This window comes from Staurois parvus, unplaced genomic scaffold, assembly GCF_062004578.1.
Source record: "Staurois parvus isolate SC_StPar_1 unplaced genomic scaffold, SC_StPar_1.0 ptg000388l, whole genome shotgun sequence".
Lineage (NCBI taxonomy): Eukaryota > Metazoa > Chordata > Amphibia > Anura > Ranidae > Staurois > Staurois parvus.
The window spans coordinates 1,346,128-1,366,306 of record NW_028318184.1 but is presented as its reverse complement, the minus strand read 5'-3'; the positions used below and the strand labels follow the sequence as shown (position 1 = coordinate 1,366,306).

At 43.5% G+C, this 20,179-nt stretch overlaps 1 pseudogene; it reads left to right on the top strand.

Annotated features, from left to right (window-relative positions):
• Positions 1–9,645: 9,645 nt before the first annotated feature.
• On the top strand, positions 9,646–16,639 carry LOC149455755 (putative serine/threonine-protein kinase DDB_G0277449; annotated as a pseudogene).
• The last annotated feature ends 3,540 nt before the right edge of the window (positions 16,640–20,179 follow it).

The following is a 20,179-nucleotide window of genomic DNA, read 5'->3' as shown; positions in this document are numbered from 1 at the left end:
CATGAGTACAAGTACTTTTGCAAATGCTTAGTATCGGCACCGATATGGATATCAATATTGGTAAAACCCTAAATATAATGCTTGAAAAATGCCCAATTAAAAACTCCTGTATAAGCACTTCCATAAGAACTTACTGGATGTGAATGGAGGCTAAATCACAAACACAGCAAAGCAGGAAGAAGACTCTGCATAGGTAATGAACAAATATGACTTCCCCCGTGTTCATATAAAATTTTAACCCCTTCACGCCGGTACCTCCAGGCCCTTTAAGAGTTTCAGAAGCCGGGAGGCGGGGTTTAGGGTCATGTGACCGCCGTGATGCGTCATCATGGCGGTCACATGATCGGGAAAGGTCCCGATCGAAAGAGGAGATCGGGACCTATCCGTGAGTACCGGCCATGTGTGCTGGGAGCGCACAGGGCGCGCGCTCTCGGCACATATGTCTTTTTTTAACAGAACGCAAATGTGCGGCCGCTCGGCGTCTAGGCCCAGATGCCGGGAGGCCGCACATTTGCGTTCGGCCGGCATGAAGAGGTTAAATTAGACATAAAAGCAATGTTTTTCAATCTCTCACCAACACACACTGAAAAATATTTGTTTTCTCTTGAGTGTGTCTAAAAACTGTAACTATAAATTCTCCTTAACCTGTTGCCATCTGCATAACACATACAATATTTGCAGTGGCTAAAGGGTGGTCTTTAACCTCCCTGGTGGTCTAATTATGTCAATATTTTTGAATGTCAAAGCGGTACATTGTTTTGCATGCAAATTTGTTGTTTTATATTGTAGGCCAGTAATTCTTAGGAATAACTCACTTAAATCTGTCCAAACAAGTCTCTAGTAATTATCCTGATAAAGTTTGAAACACAAAATCATAAATTATAATACAATAAAAAATTAGAATTATAAAAAATGATTATATAATAATAAATTTAATTCAATAATGTAATCAAACCAAAAACACTGAAATCTGAAATAGAGAGCCAAGTTCACACATCACTGAGCTCTGTCACAGAATCGTTTTCAGGGTCTGATGACGAATTTCCCCACAAATCATTAGCGCTCAATTCTGCAAGTGATTCTAATTCAATATCGCTGTTTTCTAGCTGGTCTAAAACCGCTTTTGACCTAAAGGGATGCTTTTTGGATGCCATGGACGTTCTCAAGTTTCCAGGCAGAAAGAACGGTAAAAGTGCAGGCAGGGCACAGGACAAAGCACTAGGGACAAAACTGAGGTGAAATGGTTTGATACAGTAATGTAATACTATCAGATTACAATGTATTGTGTGTATGTCATGTTTTTACTTTTTTGAATCTCCTGCCGGTTCTGCCCCCCTACGTCCCGACGCTCGCAGGGAAGGGAACCCGGAAGACGGATGCCAGCATCGGCCGGAGGACACAGCGGGAGGACATCGGGGGATCGCAGGACAAGGTAAGGATCGGGGGATCGCAGGACAAGCACTACAGTGTAATCCCGAGTGTGGCTCGGGTTACCACTTTTGGTACTATAAATCAACCCCGAGCCACACTCAGGATTACCGCCAGGGAGGTTAATGTCCACACTCCACACAAATGCATCGCTGGGTGGCCAATGCTTCTATGCTGAAAGCTCAATCCCAGCACAGAGACCAAGTTGTCAAAGACATTTTCCACTAACGATCAGTAACTGGTCAGGACCGGCTCTCCATCATGTGACCACTGTGACAGCCTATCGCACTAGTCACATGGTCACCTAAACTCCCTGCACCCAAGGCATGCAGAACCTTTTAAAGGGACATCGAAACGGGAGGGAAGAGGTTAATGAAATGTTATCATTACATATCATAATAATACATAATATGTCACTTTTGTATGCAGTACATGATAGCACAGTTTAATCTGTTCCTTGGATCATAGTAAATTGTTTCAGTGCAGATTTTATCTGTTTATTGTACCTGCATTTAGTACGGCTTTGTCAATTTTGTGCATACATTAACAGGTAACACAGATAATACACAGCTCTAGGGGGGAGATTTACTAAAACTGGGCCACACAGAACCTGGTGTATCTGTGCATAGTAACCAATCAGCTTCTAACTTCTGCTTGTTCAGTTAAGCCTGGACAATGAAACCTGCAAGCCGACTGGATACCAGACTCTGTGTGGCCCCGTTTTAGCAAATCTCCCCCTAATGCAGGGAATAGACGGGTCGTTTATCGATCGAATTTTCGTCGCAGGAAAAATCGGCCGATATTCACGCCGTTAGTGGGGCCAACCCGTCGGTCGTTTTTCGTGGATTTTCTCATTTAGTATTATTGATAATGCTGGAAAATCCACGAACAATGGCCGTTTTACGTGGACATTGGTGGCAGCATCACTGCCAGCAACGACCGATTTTTCATTTATCGGCCAAAAATTCGGCCGATAAACGACCCGTCTATGGCCAGCCTAAGCATCTCCCAATGTTTTCCTCTAGAAGCTCTAAGATTTCCCCATAATGGACAGAATGTGGCTGCAGCACTGAATCATATGCAAGTTCCCATTGGGAGTATTGGATCGACAATCACTTTGCCTGAATTAAGAGCTGACTCGTGTATTCCACTGAATCAAATGCTGTTTATTTTTACCCCTAGTAATAATAAAAAAAGACAGAGGTATACTGAAAGGACAACTACACCGTGCAATTAAAATGAGACTGCCAATTTGCTCCAGAGAAAATAAATGAAATCATGAAAGCTTCCTCCTACCAAATCTTTGTTTTTATTTACAGTATGTTTTATTTCATCATTTTATAGTATTATCCTTAAGTGGTATTTTACCTATAGTAGCAGCTCTGATTCTGGTGTTTTGTAGCTAGAGCTGAATTCCAAGTACGGGTATTTTACATCAGCTCAGATCAATGGAACTATGTATATGCAATACCTGACCCCAGACTGGAAATCTCTATAGTAGGCATCATTACTCCAGTGATCTCCACTCCAATGCTGAGCACCTGCCAAGCTGGAGCATGTCTTTGGAGTGTGGGAGGAAAACGGAGTACCCAGAGGAAATCCAAGCAGGCACAGGGAGGACATTATGATTGTACAATTCTGTTATGACCTTCAGTTGAACCACTTGAGCTCCAGGTTTCACCTTCTTCATGACCAGGGAATTTTTTGCTATGTAGCACTAAACTGCACTACTTTAACTGGCAATTGTGCGGACATGCAACACTGCACCCAAATAAAATTTATATCACGTTTCACACAAATAGAGCTTTCTGTTGGTGGTGTTTTATCACAACTGGGTTTCTTATTTTTTATTATATAAACAAAAAAGACAGAGAATTTTGAAAAAAAAAATATTTATCACATTCTGTTATAAAACATAGCCAAGAAAAAAAATAAAAAAACTTGAATTTCTTCAGGCCAAAATGTTTTCTGCTACATGTCTTTGGTAAAACATCCTAATAAGTGTTTATTTCTTTGTTTGTGTCTACAAAGTATTGTATATAGTATCTCACGGAAGTAAGTACACCCCTCACATTTTTGTAAATATCCTATTATATCTTTTCATGTGACAACACTGAAGAAATGACACACCTGTGACCTTGTAACACTAACGAGTCACATGACACCGGGGAGGGAAAATGGCTAACCGGGCCCAATTTGGACCTTGTCACTTAGGGGTGTACTCACTTTTGTTGCCAGCGGTTTAGACATTAATGGCTGTGTGTTGAGTTATTTTGAGGGGACAGCAAATTTACATGTTATACAAGCTGTACACTCACTACTCCACATTGTAGCAAAATGTCATTTCTTCAGTGTTGTCACATGAAAAGATAGAGTAAAATATTTACAAAAATGTGAGGGGTGTATTCACTTCCGTGAGATACTGTATGTTTGAACATTGACCGATTCTGATGTACTTTTTTTTACGGTTCAGCAACTGGGGTAGCAAAATTTGCCTGGTGAGGCGGCCGGCTGACGAATGCCTTTAAAGAATTATTTCGTCCTCAGCACCTAGGGCTGTTTAAGCATCCATCAGCAGCGTCTCCATCATATGGTGCAGGATTATCTAGTGGCAAGAGCAGACTTGGAAACCTTTTCAACTAAGGATCCACTGGGTTACTTGAGGATGGATCACTGGCCAGAAGTTGCTCAATATGCAATTGAGCTACTGGCCTGTCCTGCAACCAGCATGCTTTCTGAACAGACATTCAGTGCTGCTGGAGGTTTTGTGACGAATAAAAGGGTGCATCTGTCCACAGACTCCATTGACCGGCTGACATTTATCAAAATGAATCAGTCCTGGATCAACAGCAGCTGTAGAGCAGGGTCCAATCCTGCACTGATCAAGAATGACTCTAAAGGTTACGGTGTGAAGGCAGCACCAACTGTTCGCCTGCCAAACCCCCTCTCTTAGTGCACAGTCGCCACTGCACACTTTTGCTTCTACTGCAGCCTTACGCAGTGTGTTCCTGGACACTGCCGAAGACAGAGGTGAGAAAACTCTCCCCAAAATAAAAACAAAATTACATTTAAAAAAAAAAAAAAAAGAAATAAACATTGTGGGTCCACCCCCCCTTCCCCAATCCATACCAGGCCCTTTAGGTCTGGTAGGAAGGTTAGGAGGGACCCGGCTGTAATAAAATTCAAAATAAAGTGCATGGGATTCCCCCCAAAAGCCCTACCAGGGCCTATAGACCTGGTAGGACCTTTAAGGGGAACCCCGCCACCAAAAAATGGGGGGGGCATGGGGTTCCCCCTAAATTCCTACCAAAACACAGGCCTGACAGGAAAGGGGGGGATGGGGACGATGGGGACAAGGGCCTCTTCCCCACAACCCTGGCAGGAGGGGTCATTAGCATCAGAGTACCCTGCTGCACCCCTTGTGCAATGAGTAAGGGGTAAATTTTGAAAAAATAGACTCCAGACTTTTGAAAATAGTTGAACAAAAAATAAAACTGCTTTTGACAGGTCATGTATGCTTTTCTTTGTTTTTTTTTTCAAAAGCCAATACCAGTCAGCTGAGTACTTGCTGCAATATAACAGGTCTGACAGTTGCCAGCAAGATGTAAACAATTGGGCAGAGCTAACTGCAGTGGCGAGTGGCAGAGGGGTCAGTGGGCGTCCGCTTTTTCTTTTTTTTTTTTTTTCTTCATTTTCCTTGGAACTTTGAAGTTGCCACCCAAGAAACCATGGATCTTGTGGAGCAGAAGGAAGAGGAGGATATTGCAGCAAAGGACAGTGAGGTAGAAGTCATTGTGCTGGAGAGTGAAGAGGAAATAATTATAATAGAAAATCACGGTGACATTGAATACATTGTTATCAATTATTCCGGCTCTTAAATTTGCTGCAGTTAAAATCTCAGCAGTGCTTCTTTTGAAAGAGACCAGCAGTACTTAAGCTCTGAAGTTGAAGTCTAAACGGACCCCAATTATTGTCCTAAAAGGAGGAGAATAGTTGCAGAGCTTCTCTGCCCAGCTCAAACCATCACCGTCATCTCAAAAATATTACTGAAGTGGTGAGATAGAAGGAACAGGGACAAGCATTTATCTTGTGACTATTTCAAAGGTTTTTCTGAGATGTGGACTTTGCACCGTGATGTCACCGGGCCTCATCACTACCTCTTTGAAAAGCAACTACCTCAACTACAATTCATGTTGCCGTCTCCATGCGTTTGTATCTATAGTGTCAATGCAATCACTGCACCAGGTATAGAATGCAATAAATTCTAAGTACTGGTTATACCTTTTGTATCGTGTAATTCATCTATTTTTGCTCTGCCTCTTATTTCTCCTTCAACACAGATTGAAAAAGTGTTACAAAACCCACAACAGTAAAATCAGTCTGTATATGCAGTAAAGCATGCTTGTTATACTCCCTGTGGAACCTACGGGGTTAATCCTCTGCATTGTGTAAAAATGTAGTTTGATCCTGATTTCTCTGATCCTCTCCTTCTTTCAGTGTCCCCCTCTTAAGACATTGTGCGGAGTCACTCTGCACATGCTCAGTTTGGTATGTATTACTAGGGTTCTTTTTTTTTTCTTAGGAGAGTGCATGTGATTAACAGGGCCAATCAGCACTGTCCAGACAGAGGTCAGGGGTTCTGCATCCTCCTAAAGCAAAATGCAAAACTCCTCCTACAAGCTTTAATCAGTGCTCAGCTGGACACTGATAGAAGTCACAAGACTGCTCTAACTGCTGATGAGCAGTTTATATTTACTAAAATAATTGGATTTCCATGTTTAGTGTACTGTGGGAGACCGTATATAGTGAATGCAGGGTCTGGGGTTTAGTAACACTTTAACGTTGACAATATATTATTTATGTAAACTGCGCAAATCCCCAATCAACTGAAGTCACAAAGCTGCAAGTATATGAGGATATTGTCTCTTAAAAGACCAATTCAAATGGATACTGTGCTAGGTGAACCCTTAAAACTTTGTGAGCACTATAGAAACCTTTGCACCTCTAAAAAGCGATCAAAAATTGAAAATAAAACACTAAATAATTACATACATATGCCCTATGAAGACCCTCACCCCTCTGAAGGGCGATCAAAATTTGAAAAAAATTAATTGAATAAACTGAGTGCAGTAATCATAAATACGTGTAAGAAACCATTATATGTGGTCAAATTAACCTAAAATGTCATGCATTATCCATGAGCCCTATGAAGACCCTCACACCTCTGAAGAGTGATCGAGGTTGAGGATAGGTCAAATCTCAATGTGAAAAAAAAACTCCTCAAATATACATAAAGGTTAGTAGAAATTTTTCAAAAACAGTAACAAAATGTCCATATAGACTTAAACCATAGTCCATAAGTATGAGAAGAATATGACAATAACATGAATGAACATTTTACAAAGCTGCAGTTTTTTTTAATATGGGCTGGAGCCCCCAGACTGCACCGGCTATTTTCTGGAAAAGGTAACCAGCCCATACCACACCATGCCTGGCCTAGGGTCAAATGGCAACCTACGTGAAGATCCAGCATATTCCAAGTCATTAAAGGGTTACTTCACATTTACCAAAAAAAACATGCCCGTGCAGATAAGGTACATAAATGGCCCACATCTATAGCAAGGGTATTATTTCACTTTAGTCAGAGCTGAACACTTTGTTTTTATCTACATAGCTAGTTTTTTTGGTAAAGGTGAACTAGGCCTTTATCCTCACTGGGAAGGTTATACATCGAACCAGCATGTAGAACACAAGTCACCGCAAATATAAGCAATACAGTGAAAGTGTAACTGACCGCCATAACGTCTCCTAAATCTACGTATGAAGACTGAACAAAGACCCCCACTTAACCAAAGGTCCTCTAAACCACAAGCTGGGTCGCAGGATACTCGCACCGGCCTTTATCCCCTCAGCTTCTTTTTACTGCATACAATGCAGGGCCACTGAGTAGATTCTCTACTTCCTTCATAACATGCACTGTGAGGGGTCATCATATACTAGAAAAGACTGTAAACCTTGGGGCTCAATCACATAGGCGCTCGTCAAGTAACATCTGTTTACTTTATGTACTAGTTCTGAGCTGTTTGCTGTATGGACTCACCAGCACAGCCAAGTTTGAAAGGTGAACGCACCCGGACGCACAGGAGCTGCACCTGGCCCTTCATACCTGTCAAACTGCGCAAGTCCATACAGCCAATGTGTGGCCATTCACTTTGTATGGGGTGCCTGCACACAGCGCAGCACTGGGGCAGGAAACCTAAGAAATGCCTCTTCTTGCTGTATGGAGCTGAGTGCCCATGTGAATGAGCCCTTAAAGTAAATCTAAGACAAAACTTTCTTTTTTCACTTTAGATAGAGTAAGGGAAGGTTAGAACACCTGTCAGGTTGTTTTACTGCCATTTGTGTCCCATAGGGAGATTTCCCTTCACTTCCTGTCCCATAGCCAATACCCGAAGTGAGAGAAACTCTCTCAAAGTGATGAAAAAATGGGGTGTCACTAGAACTAGTGCCCCGATAGGGTCACTGTACTTTACACCCCTGTACCCATATAGTTCTGCCCCCACACCCTGATCTGTGAGTCCCACAGGTCACTGTACTATACCCCATGTATCCCCAGAGCTCTCCCCTCACACCCCAATCCCTGAACCCTGACAGGTCACTGTGCTGTTCACACCTGTGTACCCCCACAGGTCTCCTTTCACAACCCCATTCCTGGGCCCTGACAAGCCACTGTACTGTAATCCCCCCAAGCCCCCCTATCCAGAGATCTCAGGCATCTCCTGTTGCTTGGTTACATAGATAAAAAAAGGACAGGCTGATTACATAACAGGACATTACACAGACATCTGGATGGTCTGGGGCAGGCATGTCGCACTCAGATAAAACACTGGCCCCCACAAAGACAATATCTTCAAGGGGGTCACACCGGGAGAACTACAAAAAAAAGGGAAATACGCCGGTTTTGTGGTGAGAATATTGCTGCATATTCCGTGCTCTAAATTGTGGAATGGTATAAGACAAGTTCTATGTGGTGTTGCACCAGCTGCGCCAAATCACATGACAAGTGCTATACTTCAGTGACCGTTCCCGTGCGCCAACATAAGCATGCTTGGATCTGGCGCCCCAACACCCCCACAAGAGCAAGTAATAAAATGGCAGGAATCACTTTTATGATGTTGTCACAGCAAGCGCTAATTAAATAGGCATACAGAATTTGGTTGACTTGGCACATGGAAAATGTGCCAACATTTCCACTAAAAATGATGTATTTCCTTCCATCTGTTAATTGGTCAATATCTCAGAATTGTGACATACTGGGGGGGGGGGGGGGATTAATTAGTCTTCACTGGAGCACAGCCAATTAGCCTTTACATTTCCATTTTCTAACCTGTGTGGGGAAAAATAAAAGCTGCAAGCTGATTGGTTGCTGTGGGCAATGATAAGAGTTGGGATGAAACATTTTCTATGAATCTCTCTTTATGGAAATCATGAGAGAGAGTCCATTTCTCTAATGGGGATACAGCCAGCAATACAAATATGACAGTGGATCTAACCCCTCACCCCTCACCACTGACAGTTGGCATTCTTGTAAACAACCCCTGACCTGAGGCTGCCCAAAATAGATCTCATGGTCTATGAATACAAGTCCTGTGTCCTGTACTGTATGATCCAGAGAAAAAGGTTTGTCTTTGGTTACATGTTACACACATGTTACACACACCAAACATCGGGGCTGAGTTTGGCTCTAACCAGGCACACTGATCCCCAATGGTGCTCACTGATACTGATAGCACAGACATTACAAATGAGCCCATATTCAAAAAACAAACCTAGCTTGTTGATGTATTTCAGTGTGTTACAAGCAGCACTATTGACACCTGCCTACATCATTGGAAAGGACCCCAAAAGCAGGCTTCTTTAAGCTTTACCTGTGTATTAGGTGCAACACAGATTTCTCTTTGTGTTGGATTTCATATATCCAGGACAGAATACTGAGCTCTGTGATTGTCACTCTGCTAAAAAAAAATTGGAGCCTCGCTGTGGAAAACGGCAGTTGGCAGAAAAATCATTTGAATTTTGTTTCCGGTTGGTATCCTAGCAACCACGGAAACTCAGTCCACAGGCAGCGCAGCCACAGACAGTCAGTGTGCTTCTGCTAGCGATAGTGAACACACTCCTTTTTTTGTGCTCTGTGAGATCTCATTATAACGTGTTATAATGAAGTGGACCAGGCCAAAACTACGTTTCCGATATCATCCATATAAGAACAGACAGGAGGTCACCTGGAATACCATCATAGGGAGACCTTTTGTAGATGATTTGGATAAGCCCACTTTATCACATAGTGGGTTGAAGGTGGAGACACCTCAGCAATTCCCCAAAAATCGGGAAAGCAAACATGGGAACTCTGATGGGAGGAAGAATTCTGGAGAGGGAAAGAGTTCCAAAGAGGAGAGTGCCATGAACAGAGGAAAGAAGCGCAGATCCAACCAATCTGCTGAGGAAGAAAGACCAGCAAAACAGGGACGATGTGGTCATGCACCGAGTTGGGCCAAAACACCATGTGCTGTCATATTGCCCAAGAGGAATAACAAGAGGCCAGCATCAGATCCAATTTTCTCTGCACCTCCAAATAAGAAAAGGAAGATCGCTGCTGATGAGACAAGCAAGAATGATCAACAGCTCGTCGAGGTAGTCAGCGATAGATTTCACCAGGTTGTCAGCGATATAGTCGGCGAGGTAGTCAGCGAGAGAGTCGCTGAAGTTGTCAGCAAGTCAGCCAACGAGGCCGTCGTTGGGGTTGTCAGCGAGCTAGTCGATGAGGCTGTTAGCAAGCCCGTCGATGAGGCTGTCAGACAACCAGTCAACCGGGCAGCCGGTGAGAATGACAACAAGGTAGTCAGGGATGTGCCTGGCACCAAATTAGAAATGCATCCGCCAGCCGACTTTAATCTTGACAGCTTTATCTTTCATAAAATACTTGGTCAAGGTAGTTACGGAAAGGTAAGTAATCAAAGATTTATGAACAGAGGGTTTAATGCACTGCCAGTTAGTGGTTATTATTATTGCCAGTCGGCAAATAGTAGGTCGTAGGTGGAGGTCACACCACTCTATTCCTTACCACTTCCCATTTACACTACACACACTGAGCTGTGCTGCTCAATGCCAAGCTGAAATCCATGCTTTCCCCATAGGACCAGTTTACACCAGTGTGATACATTAGTTGGCGCTCGGTTACACTGGAATAGAATGCATGTAAATGCAATGTGCTTTAAGAAAGCTACAATACTGGTATTTTACACCACTCATGAAAAAATAGCATGCCAACGCACATCATCTCCAGTGCGTTTACTGTGTTACATGGATGCAACGCGAGTAGAGTGAATCCAGGCTTACACACTAAGTCATGTTTAGTGGTGTACTGTCTGTCGGGGGTGTAATACACAAAAAGATGCAAGACAGAATTACAAATCCTTTGGTATATAAGGAAATAAGCTGACGTACATTTAAACTGTATATAGCAGATTGCATAACGTTTGGCTGCACAGCTTCATAGCCTTTAGCCCCAATTTATGAACGCTGAATACAGACTTCAGAGTGAGCGCTGGCTGTGATTTGCTAAATGCCTACTGCGGCTTGCTAAAAGCCTATTGAAAGCTATCCCCAATCCCTAACAGTCTAGAAGTTACTGACTAACAGTCAAAACCACTGAAAACTTGCACAAAATCCTGCTGACTCCCCGTTCTATAAACTATTTTCAAACTAAGACTAACAATCGTAGCCAGGCTGGGGGGGTTGCTGCTGGACCCAGAGGTAACCTTTTCAGAACCCGGAGCTGAATTGCTTCTAATCATTTGTGTCCTGTGTTTTTTAGGTCGCCCTGGCATCCCATCCTGCCACCAACAAGAAACTGGCAGTCAAGGTGGTACAGAAGAGGAAATTACTGCAAGAAGAACCGAAAAGTGTCCTCGTAGAGAGACAGATACTGGAAAAAGTTGGACGGAGTTCCTTTTGTACACACGCCTATGGAACCTTCCAAACAGAAGTAAGTTTCACATTCCTATCAATCACTCACTCATCAAATCACATCCATGTTATCCATTTGGACTCCAAGTCCAGCACAGACCTAGAAATAAATCCCAAAACCAGAAAAAAAGGAGGGATGGTCCAGCTTCAAAGAGGCTAAGACATGAGAGAGTTATGGTGGCTGCCAATGCAGAATTTGGGGAATTCTGGTTCTCCCCAGCCGTCCTGCTCTTACTTTGGCTTTGCTGTCGGAGTCACTGACTTGGATCAGGTATAGTCCTTGAACTTCTCTCATGATAGAGTCACTTCAATAGAACCTGTCACAACATGTTTGCATGTTAATGGCTTCTATATATTGCTTACCCACAGAGGAATGACGTTCACCATACATTGAAAGTTCCTGCCAAGCATCGCGTTAACTTAGTCTTAAAGTGGATGGAAAGCCAACACTGAACATTTCTTGTTTGTTCACACTTGGTCTATTAAATAGATCAAGCAGAGCGTGTTGTTATATCTGTTTAATAAGTGCAGAAAAACACTTGTGATCCTGTCAGAATTCCAGCGCTGTCCTGAGTCATCCTAAGCAGTCTTATCAGCCCCGCTCACTTCTCCTCTGTGAACTACAACACAGCTCCCCGTATGTTATAGAGATGAGGATGGGGAGAGGTGTTCTTAAGGATGGGGAGAGGCATACTTATTGTCCTAGGATGACAATACGGCACCTCCATAGACATAGAGAATAGTAAGTGAGCGTAGTCACCCTAGGACAAGAAGTAGATTAGTGGTAGGATTACAAGGGGAAAATAAAGGAAGACATGCTGAAAAGAAGAACACTAGTACAGCCTCCATAGCTGAGCACTGGTGTAAGCTGAAATAGATGACATTTTTATTCTTGAGTTTGAAGATGCGTTAAACTCCTGAACCGTCTACCATGTCCAGACATCCCTATATTTCTGCATTTCCACCAAAACACAAACTTCACATCCACTTGACCTTTTGGAACCGACTTATTTTTCTCTTTCTTTTACAGGAAAATCTCTTCTTTGTTATGGAATACATGAGAGGAGGAGAACTACGCGACCTGATCAAGTCTTCTGCTCCATTACCAACTAACACCATAAGGTAAGACTTACAAAGATTCCGTCTAAGGCTGCATTCATACCCGCACCATTCAACCTTTTTATTTTGGGCTTTTTTTGCACATTAGTCGTGCAACAGCATAGGGCAGCCTATTCACTTACGTGAGCTGCCTTATGCGTGACAAATGCACCAAAGTAGCTCATGTACTTTTCTTTGTCCGCGAGCCTCACAATTTTGCAATGTACATTTTGGTGCGTTTGGCCACACAACTTCTACCCGCATTTGAAGTGCCATTAAGAATTAATGGCACCACAAGTGTGATTTGCATCTTAGCACATTTTTCATGCATTTCCCAGAACACCAAGGTGTTAATATGGCCTAAGAGAAGGGTGAGGGTTAACAGTCATGATGAAGGATTTGCATATAGTAATTACACAATGAATCTTAAAGGAGAAGTACAGACAAAGCTCCTTGACCCGTTTTCAGCTGACAGCGGGCTGAAGCCTGCTGTCGGCTGATGTCACTCAGCCGGTCCAGGCTGGGGAAAGATCCCGACTTTAAAATAAGGATCTGCCCCAAAATCTGGAGCGGCACCCAGCTCAACGATCCGTTGAGAGCCTGAGCCAGTTGCTCCCTCCACTCCACAATCCAGTGCTCCATTAAGTTGGCGGGGTGGGGAAGAGCAGAAACGCTGACTGACAGTCACCGCTCTCTGTTCGGAGTGAGCGATGACTGAGTGAGAACTCCGCAATCAGCTGTCAAGTGATTGTTGAGTGCTCGCCCTTAAAACCGGCCATAGACAGATGCTGCATCGGACTGATGCTGCACGCACCTAGATAAGTATGATTTAACAAAAAAATGAATTCCTATATTGCTCTCTTCATTTAAACTAAAAGATCACCCACCCCGACCCACCTCAGTAAGCCTTTATCAGGAAAGAACCTTCACTGCCCCCCATACACATACTCATCTTCCGTTTACCCCCTAGCCTAGCCTTTTTCAGCCGTCAGCAAAGTACTCTGTAATGCAGTTTGTAGACATCAATCTCACATAATCACACACTCCTTCAATCAGATGCAACTAATCCCTACAAGATTCTAAAGCATGCTAACTGTATAGCATAGGGAGCTATTTGTCCAAGCTGATTAATGATCAGTTGCTACTCCTAGTGACTGGTCACCAGCAAATTTAGTAGCACCATTGATCTGCTAACACTCTCCTGCATAGCACGAGCCTAATGTGATATCTGCCAAACACCGGTTATATCCTCTAGTTTATCTTGGCGTGCAAGGCTGTATCTTCAACCCCACACAAGCAATGTTCCAACCCCACAGGTCTTAGCCAATGGTTGTCAGCTACCACAGATCAGGTGACTATGATCCAATCCCTGGTTAAGAACCAAAGTAACCCAAGAAAAGAGCAGGGCCTGTCATTATCACAGTAATACATTGCTGCTTATGACATGCAAGGCTTGGAAGAAATCACCTCTTAATCATTTGTTTACTTATGCTGTGAGACGTGCAATAATCGTAGACCTTTTCTCCTTTTTTACAGATTTATTGCTGCAGAACTTCTCTGCGCGCTACAATATCTGCACCGCCAAGGAATAATGCACAGGTAAGTGTCTCCACCATGATCTTCCATATCTTCTAATCTTCAGTAAAGTACAACACCACCCAATACTGCTACTTTAGTTGTGGATGGGTGTACAAGGGTTGAATTGCCCATGGCCAGTTCTGTCCCCTGCTGCTGAAGCTTTTGTGACTCTAAGGGCTCGTTCACACTCGACTCTTTTTACCAACGCTTGCCAAACGCCCCTATAGCGTTTGGCAAGCATTGGTCCGGCGTTTGCGGAGCATCTTTTAACGCTCCGCAAACGCCGCATGCGCGGTTTAGCGGAGGTTGCTAAGCTTTGCCGAGCGTTACAAACGCCTATAATGAAGTTTGAATGGTGTTACCGCTCCGCAAACGCCCCGCAACCGTGTCGCCACCGCACCGCAAACGCCGGCCGGGCGTTTGCGGAGCGGCACCGTAGACTAGAATAGGAGGCTTCAACGCCTCCTGACTCGACCAGGGGCGTCCGTTTTGCCGCGACGCTAACGCTCCCGTTAGAACAGCACCATGTGCTGCAATGTGCAGAATTGTCCGAGGCCTCTCTGCCGCCTGCACACAACGCTAGTGTGAACGTAGCCTAAGTAAGGGAGTCTCACTTCCCCATATTACATACATTTGCAATTGTAGATGTCCTGTTCTAACACTGTGCCATGTCCCATTCAGCAGCTGAGCAAAACCAGCCACAGGTGCAAAATTTGCTCTGGGTCCCATCAATCCCCGTAAACCAGCAGAAGAAACAATATTGAGGTGCACTCCGTCAATCTGAAATGAGTCTATGGCTTTATTAAAGACACGTGGATAGAAACACTCCCCAGGCTGCCTAATTCTAACACTTATCACCCTCTAGTGGGACGTAATCATGCCCCCACTAGAAGGGCAAAAGGTGACGCAGGAAGAAAGCCTGCGGAGTGTTTCTGATCCCTTCTTTTCAATAAAGATGTTGAAGCATTGCAGAATGACCAACTGTGATTTGATATGGTTTCTTACACTGCAGTAAGCTGACAGCCAAGGTCATGAGGTTCCTCTTACCATTCGTAAAGCAGTGCAGAAAGTTAGAAGGGGATCTAACCCGCTGGCACCCCTTGAAAGCTGAACTATTAGTATTGGTTGAATTACGGTTTTAAACATTTGATCTGTAAATCTAACTCTCTCCTTTTTTTTTTTTTTTTTACAGAGACTTGAAACCCGAGAATATACTGCTCGACAGCTCCGGCCATGTCAAAATTGCAGACTTTGGCCTTTCAGAAGCCGACGTGTTTGGATCCGACAAAGTATTTACTTGTGCCGGTACTCCAATCTATATGGCCCCAGAAGTAAGTATAACACCACCCTTGTTTTTCCCCTCTACTGCTCCCATCTTTATCTTATAATATCTATGAACCTAACAAGAATTTTGGAGATGAAAGAAGCAGAGCCACAATGATGGTGACTCAAAAAACCTAAAAAACAACAGGAGGCCCACTGTGACCTGTCATTCCCACCAACCATTGTTAACTATTATTACTGCTCTGTGCAGCTCATCGTGTGCTTTATTTTATGGTTAATCTTACTCTCTGTTTTATCAGGTTCTACAAGGAAAACCCTGTGATGCTATGTCTGACTATTGGTCACTGGGTGTCATCTTATTCGAAATGGCCACAGGAGCACATCCAGGTGAAGCCAGATTCAGGAGACACTTCTATCCGAGGGACATGGATCCTGAACTTCAAGATGTCATTGAAAGAGTAAGTATACTCTACAATTAGAATTATGCAAAAGCTATAGATCCTTAGTGTAGTGTTCTTTATGAGAGAAGCTTGCAAAACGTTCTCTAGTATCCAGTACATCACCAGGTGTAAGAAAGCACACAGGGGGCATCCGACTTCTGGAAGTGTTATATACACACGGTATAGCAAGATATTCACCACACAGGGAGTCAGAATAATATAGGAACTATCCATGAGCTTTTGGATGAACTCATTCACTGGTTCAGAAATGTTCACTTTGATCCTTCCAACAGACATATATATCTTCAGTGAAAACTACACCAAGGAATTAAAATATGACATTCTGAGGTGTTTTTTTTCTATTTTTAAGAAATAGCCGACACTAAACTGGCTGATTGATCAGTTTCTGTTAGTGACAATCTACCGTATGCTAAATTTCATTTCTTTTTCTTTATAGCTTCTTGAAATAAATCCGAGCGATCGCCGGCAGGCAGTGAAACAACTGCGAAAACATCCCTTCTTCAGTACCATTTACTGGAAGAAGCTGGAGAAAGGAAAGGCCACCTCACCATTGAAGATGCCAGAAGAAAGTCTGCGCTCACAAATCGACACAAATCAGCAAATTGATGTGAAGGAACTGATTCCCTACACAGGAAATACAGAAAATAAAATTGCAGAAGAGCAACAGAGATTGTTCGATGGCTTCAGCTTCAAAAGCACAAAATGGAGAAGGATGGTGGAGAGGAAATGAAAGAATGAGGGCTCATTCGCACCATCTGCATTGAGCCACGTTCTTTTGGACAGATCACCACAAGGTTAGACCATACTTCTCTTGTGGGTCACAGGAATGACCTAACTTTTGCTTTCCTGGGGCAAAGAGTCAGCTTATAGCAGGCTATTACAGTGTATAGCAGGCAGATCACCACCTTTGTGCATCATTCATCATGATTGACATGGATCGACAGTGCTGGACAACATGAATGAAACTGAATTCACATCAAGATAAAAAAACTGCCGGAAGATCAGAGGACAGTTGGTTTACCACGGATCAACACCTTTATGCGTCATTCGTCGTGAGTGGATCAACATTCCTAGATGATAGGAATGACGTTGGATTTATACAATGGAACATAACCTCATCCATTCTGGGTGAGAGGATTAGAAGGAGCAGTGGTTTGCCATGTCGGCAGATCACCGCCTATGTGCGTCATTCATCGTGATTTATATGGATCAACATTGCCGGAAGACATGAATGACGTTGGATTTATACAATGGAACACAACCTCATCCTTTTTGGGTGAGAGGATTAGAAGGAGCAGTGGTTTGCCATGTCGGCACATCACCGCCTATGTGCATCAATCATCGTGACTGATATGGATCAACATTGCTAGACGACATGAATGATGTTGGATTTATACAATGGAACATAACCTCATCCTTTTTGGGTGAGATTAGAAGGAGCAGTGGTTTGCCATGTCGGCAGATCACCGCCTATGTGCGTCATTGATCGTGACTGATATGGATCAACATTGCTGGACAACATGAATGACGTTGATTATTACAATGGAACATAACCTCATCCTTTTTGGGTGAGAGGATTAGAAGGAGCAGTGGTTTGCCATGTCGGCAGATCACCGCCTATGTGCGTCATTCATCGTGATTGATATGGATCAACATTGCTAGACGACATGAATGACGTTGGATTTATACAATGGAACATAACCTCATCCTTTTTGGGTGAGAGGATTAGAAAGAGCAGTGGTTTGCCATGTCGGCAGATCACCGCCTATGTGCGTCATTCATCGTGATTGATATGGATCAACATTGCTAGACGACATGAATGACGTTGGATTTATACAATGGAACATAACCTCATCCGTTTTGGGTGAGATTAGAAGGAGCAGTGGTTTGCCATTCCGGCAGATCACCGCCTATGTGCGTCATTCATCGTGACTGATATGAATCAAAATTGCCGGACGACATGAATGACATTGTATTAATACAATGGAACATAACCTCATCCTTTTTGGGTGAGAGGATTAAAAGGAGCAGTGGTTTGCCATGTCGGCAGATCACCACCTATGTGAATCATTCATCGTGATTGACATGGATCAAAGAAAAAAGATTAACAGTAAGAATATTGTTCTTACTTGGGTGATAAGTGAGAAGACTATCAAGTTTTTAGATTTGGAGATTATGCAGGAACAGGATCCTCTACTAACAAAAACATTCTTCAAGACGGTAGATCGCAATGGTTATATACCCCTGAACAATTGTCATCACACCTCCTGGCTTATGAATGTCCCTAAAGGACAATTTGTCAGACTAAGGAGAAATTGTACTAGAAAGGAGGATTATCGGGATCAAGCAAAGATGACTTATACAATGGAACATAACCCCATCCCTTTTCAACGAGAGGATTGGAAGGAGCAGTGGTTTGCCATGTCGGCAGATCACCACTTATGTAATATTCATCGGGAATGACATGACACATTGCTGGACGACATGAATGACGGGCTATATAATGTAGATCAGTGGTGGGCAACCTTTTTTTTTCAACTGAGCCAAATCTCGCCAAAACCACGATTGAAATTTATTTTGAGAGCCACATTTTTAAAACTGAAAATACATCTCCCATATAGTAATTCATCCCCCATAGTAATTCATCCCCCATATAGTAATTCATCCCCCATATAGTAATTAATCCCCCATATAGTAATTAATCCCCCATATAGTAATTCATCCCCCATATAGTAATTCATCCCCCATATAGTAATTCATCCTCCATATAGTAATTCATCCCCCATATAGTAATTCATCCCCCATATAGTAATTCATCCCCCATATAGTAATTCATCCCCCATATAGTAATTAATCCCCCATATAGTAAGTCCCCCATAGTAATTCATTCCCCATATAGTAATTCATCCCCCATATAGTAAGTCCCCCATATAGTAATTCATTCCCCATATAGTAAGTCCCCCATATAGTAAGTCCCCCATATAGTAATTCATTCCCCATATAGTAAGTCCCCCATATAGTAATTCATCCCCCATATAGTAAGTCCTCCATATAGTAATTCATTCCCCATATAGTAAGTCCTCCATATAGTAATTCATTCCCCATATAGTAAGTCCCCCATATAGTAATTCATTCCCCATATAGTAAGTCCTCCATATAGTAATTCATTCCCCATATAGTAAGTCCTCCATATAGTAATTCATTCCCCATATAGTAAGTCCCCCCTGTGTCAATTCACTTACCTTTGCTCCGCGCGTTCCTCTCGTATTCCCACGCCGTTCTGGTCTTCAGGGAGGACTGTGAGAGGAGAAGAGTTCGTCACGCTGCCCCGCCTACATCCTGGCTGCCCCGCCTACATCCTGACAGCTGCAGAGTCCTGACGCCCGAGAGGAGGGAGGGGGGCGGCCATCCGAGAGGAGGGGAGGGGAGAGGGGGAGAGGAGGAGAGGAGGAGGGGGCGGCCGGCCGGCCGCCCGCCCGCCCGCCCGAGAGGAGGGAGGGGAGCGGGCGCCCGGCACACAGGAGAGCCGCATTTAAGTTTGTAAAGAGCCGCATGTGGCTCGCGAGCCGCGGCTTGCCGACCACTGCTGTAGATGCATGAGTCCAGTGCTATCTTCAACTGGGCTGATCCTTTGCTAGTCTTCAGATCCCCAGTGCTGCCCTTTTTTTTTTTTTTTAATAATATTTTTATTGGGGTTTCAAACAACAATACAGTAGATGCAACAGTGTACTCAGAGTCAGAGAAGTGGTCTAAACTTACAAAAGAATAGGTAAAAAAAAAGATGTAATCAAGCTCAATGAGCATATTACAGGTTTCAAAGTAATAAACAAGATGATAACTAAGGGGGGGAGGCTAGAACCAGTGGGGCCTTCCAAGCCATATCCGCTAAAGCCAGAAGAATGACAGAGGTCCCCAGGGTGGTCGCTGCCTCTGTGGGATCCTTGTCAGACACAGGAGTAGCAAGAAGTGGCCTAGAATAATGAAGAGATGGAGACATGTGCAACCCACGCCTAATAAGGCATCTTTACTATAACCATACCAAACCATAATTAGTAGTCAAGGGAAAGGGGGAAAAGAAAGGGGGGGGGGGGTTTAAGTATAGGCCCAAACGGAAGAACTGGAGATTCCTCCCCTGCATGGGGACGCTCAAACAAAGGAGAGCTCCCCACGGAGGAAGGGATCCCGGCACAGAAAGCACAAAACAGGAAGAACGCATGTTGTTACCTACTTGCAGAGCCATTATGCAATCCTGTAATAAAGAATTGGTTATATGGAGACCCATCATGTGACTGACACCCATTAAA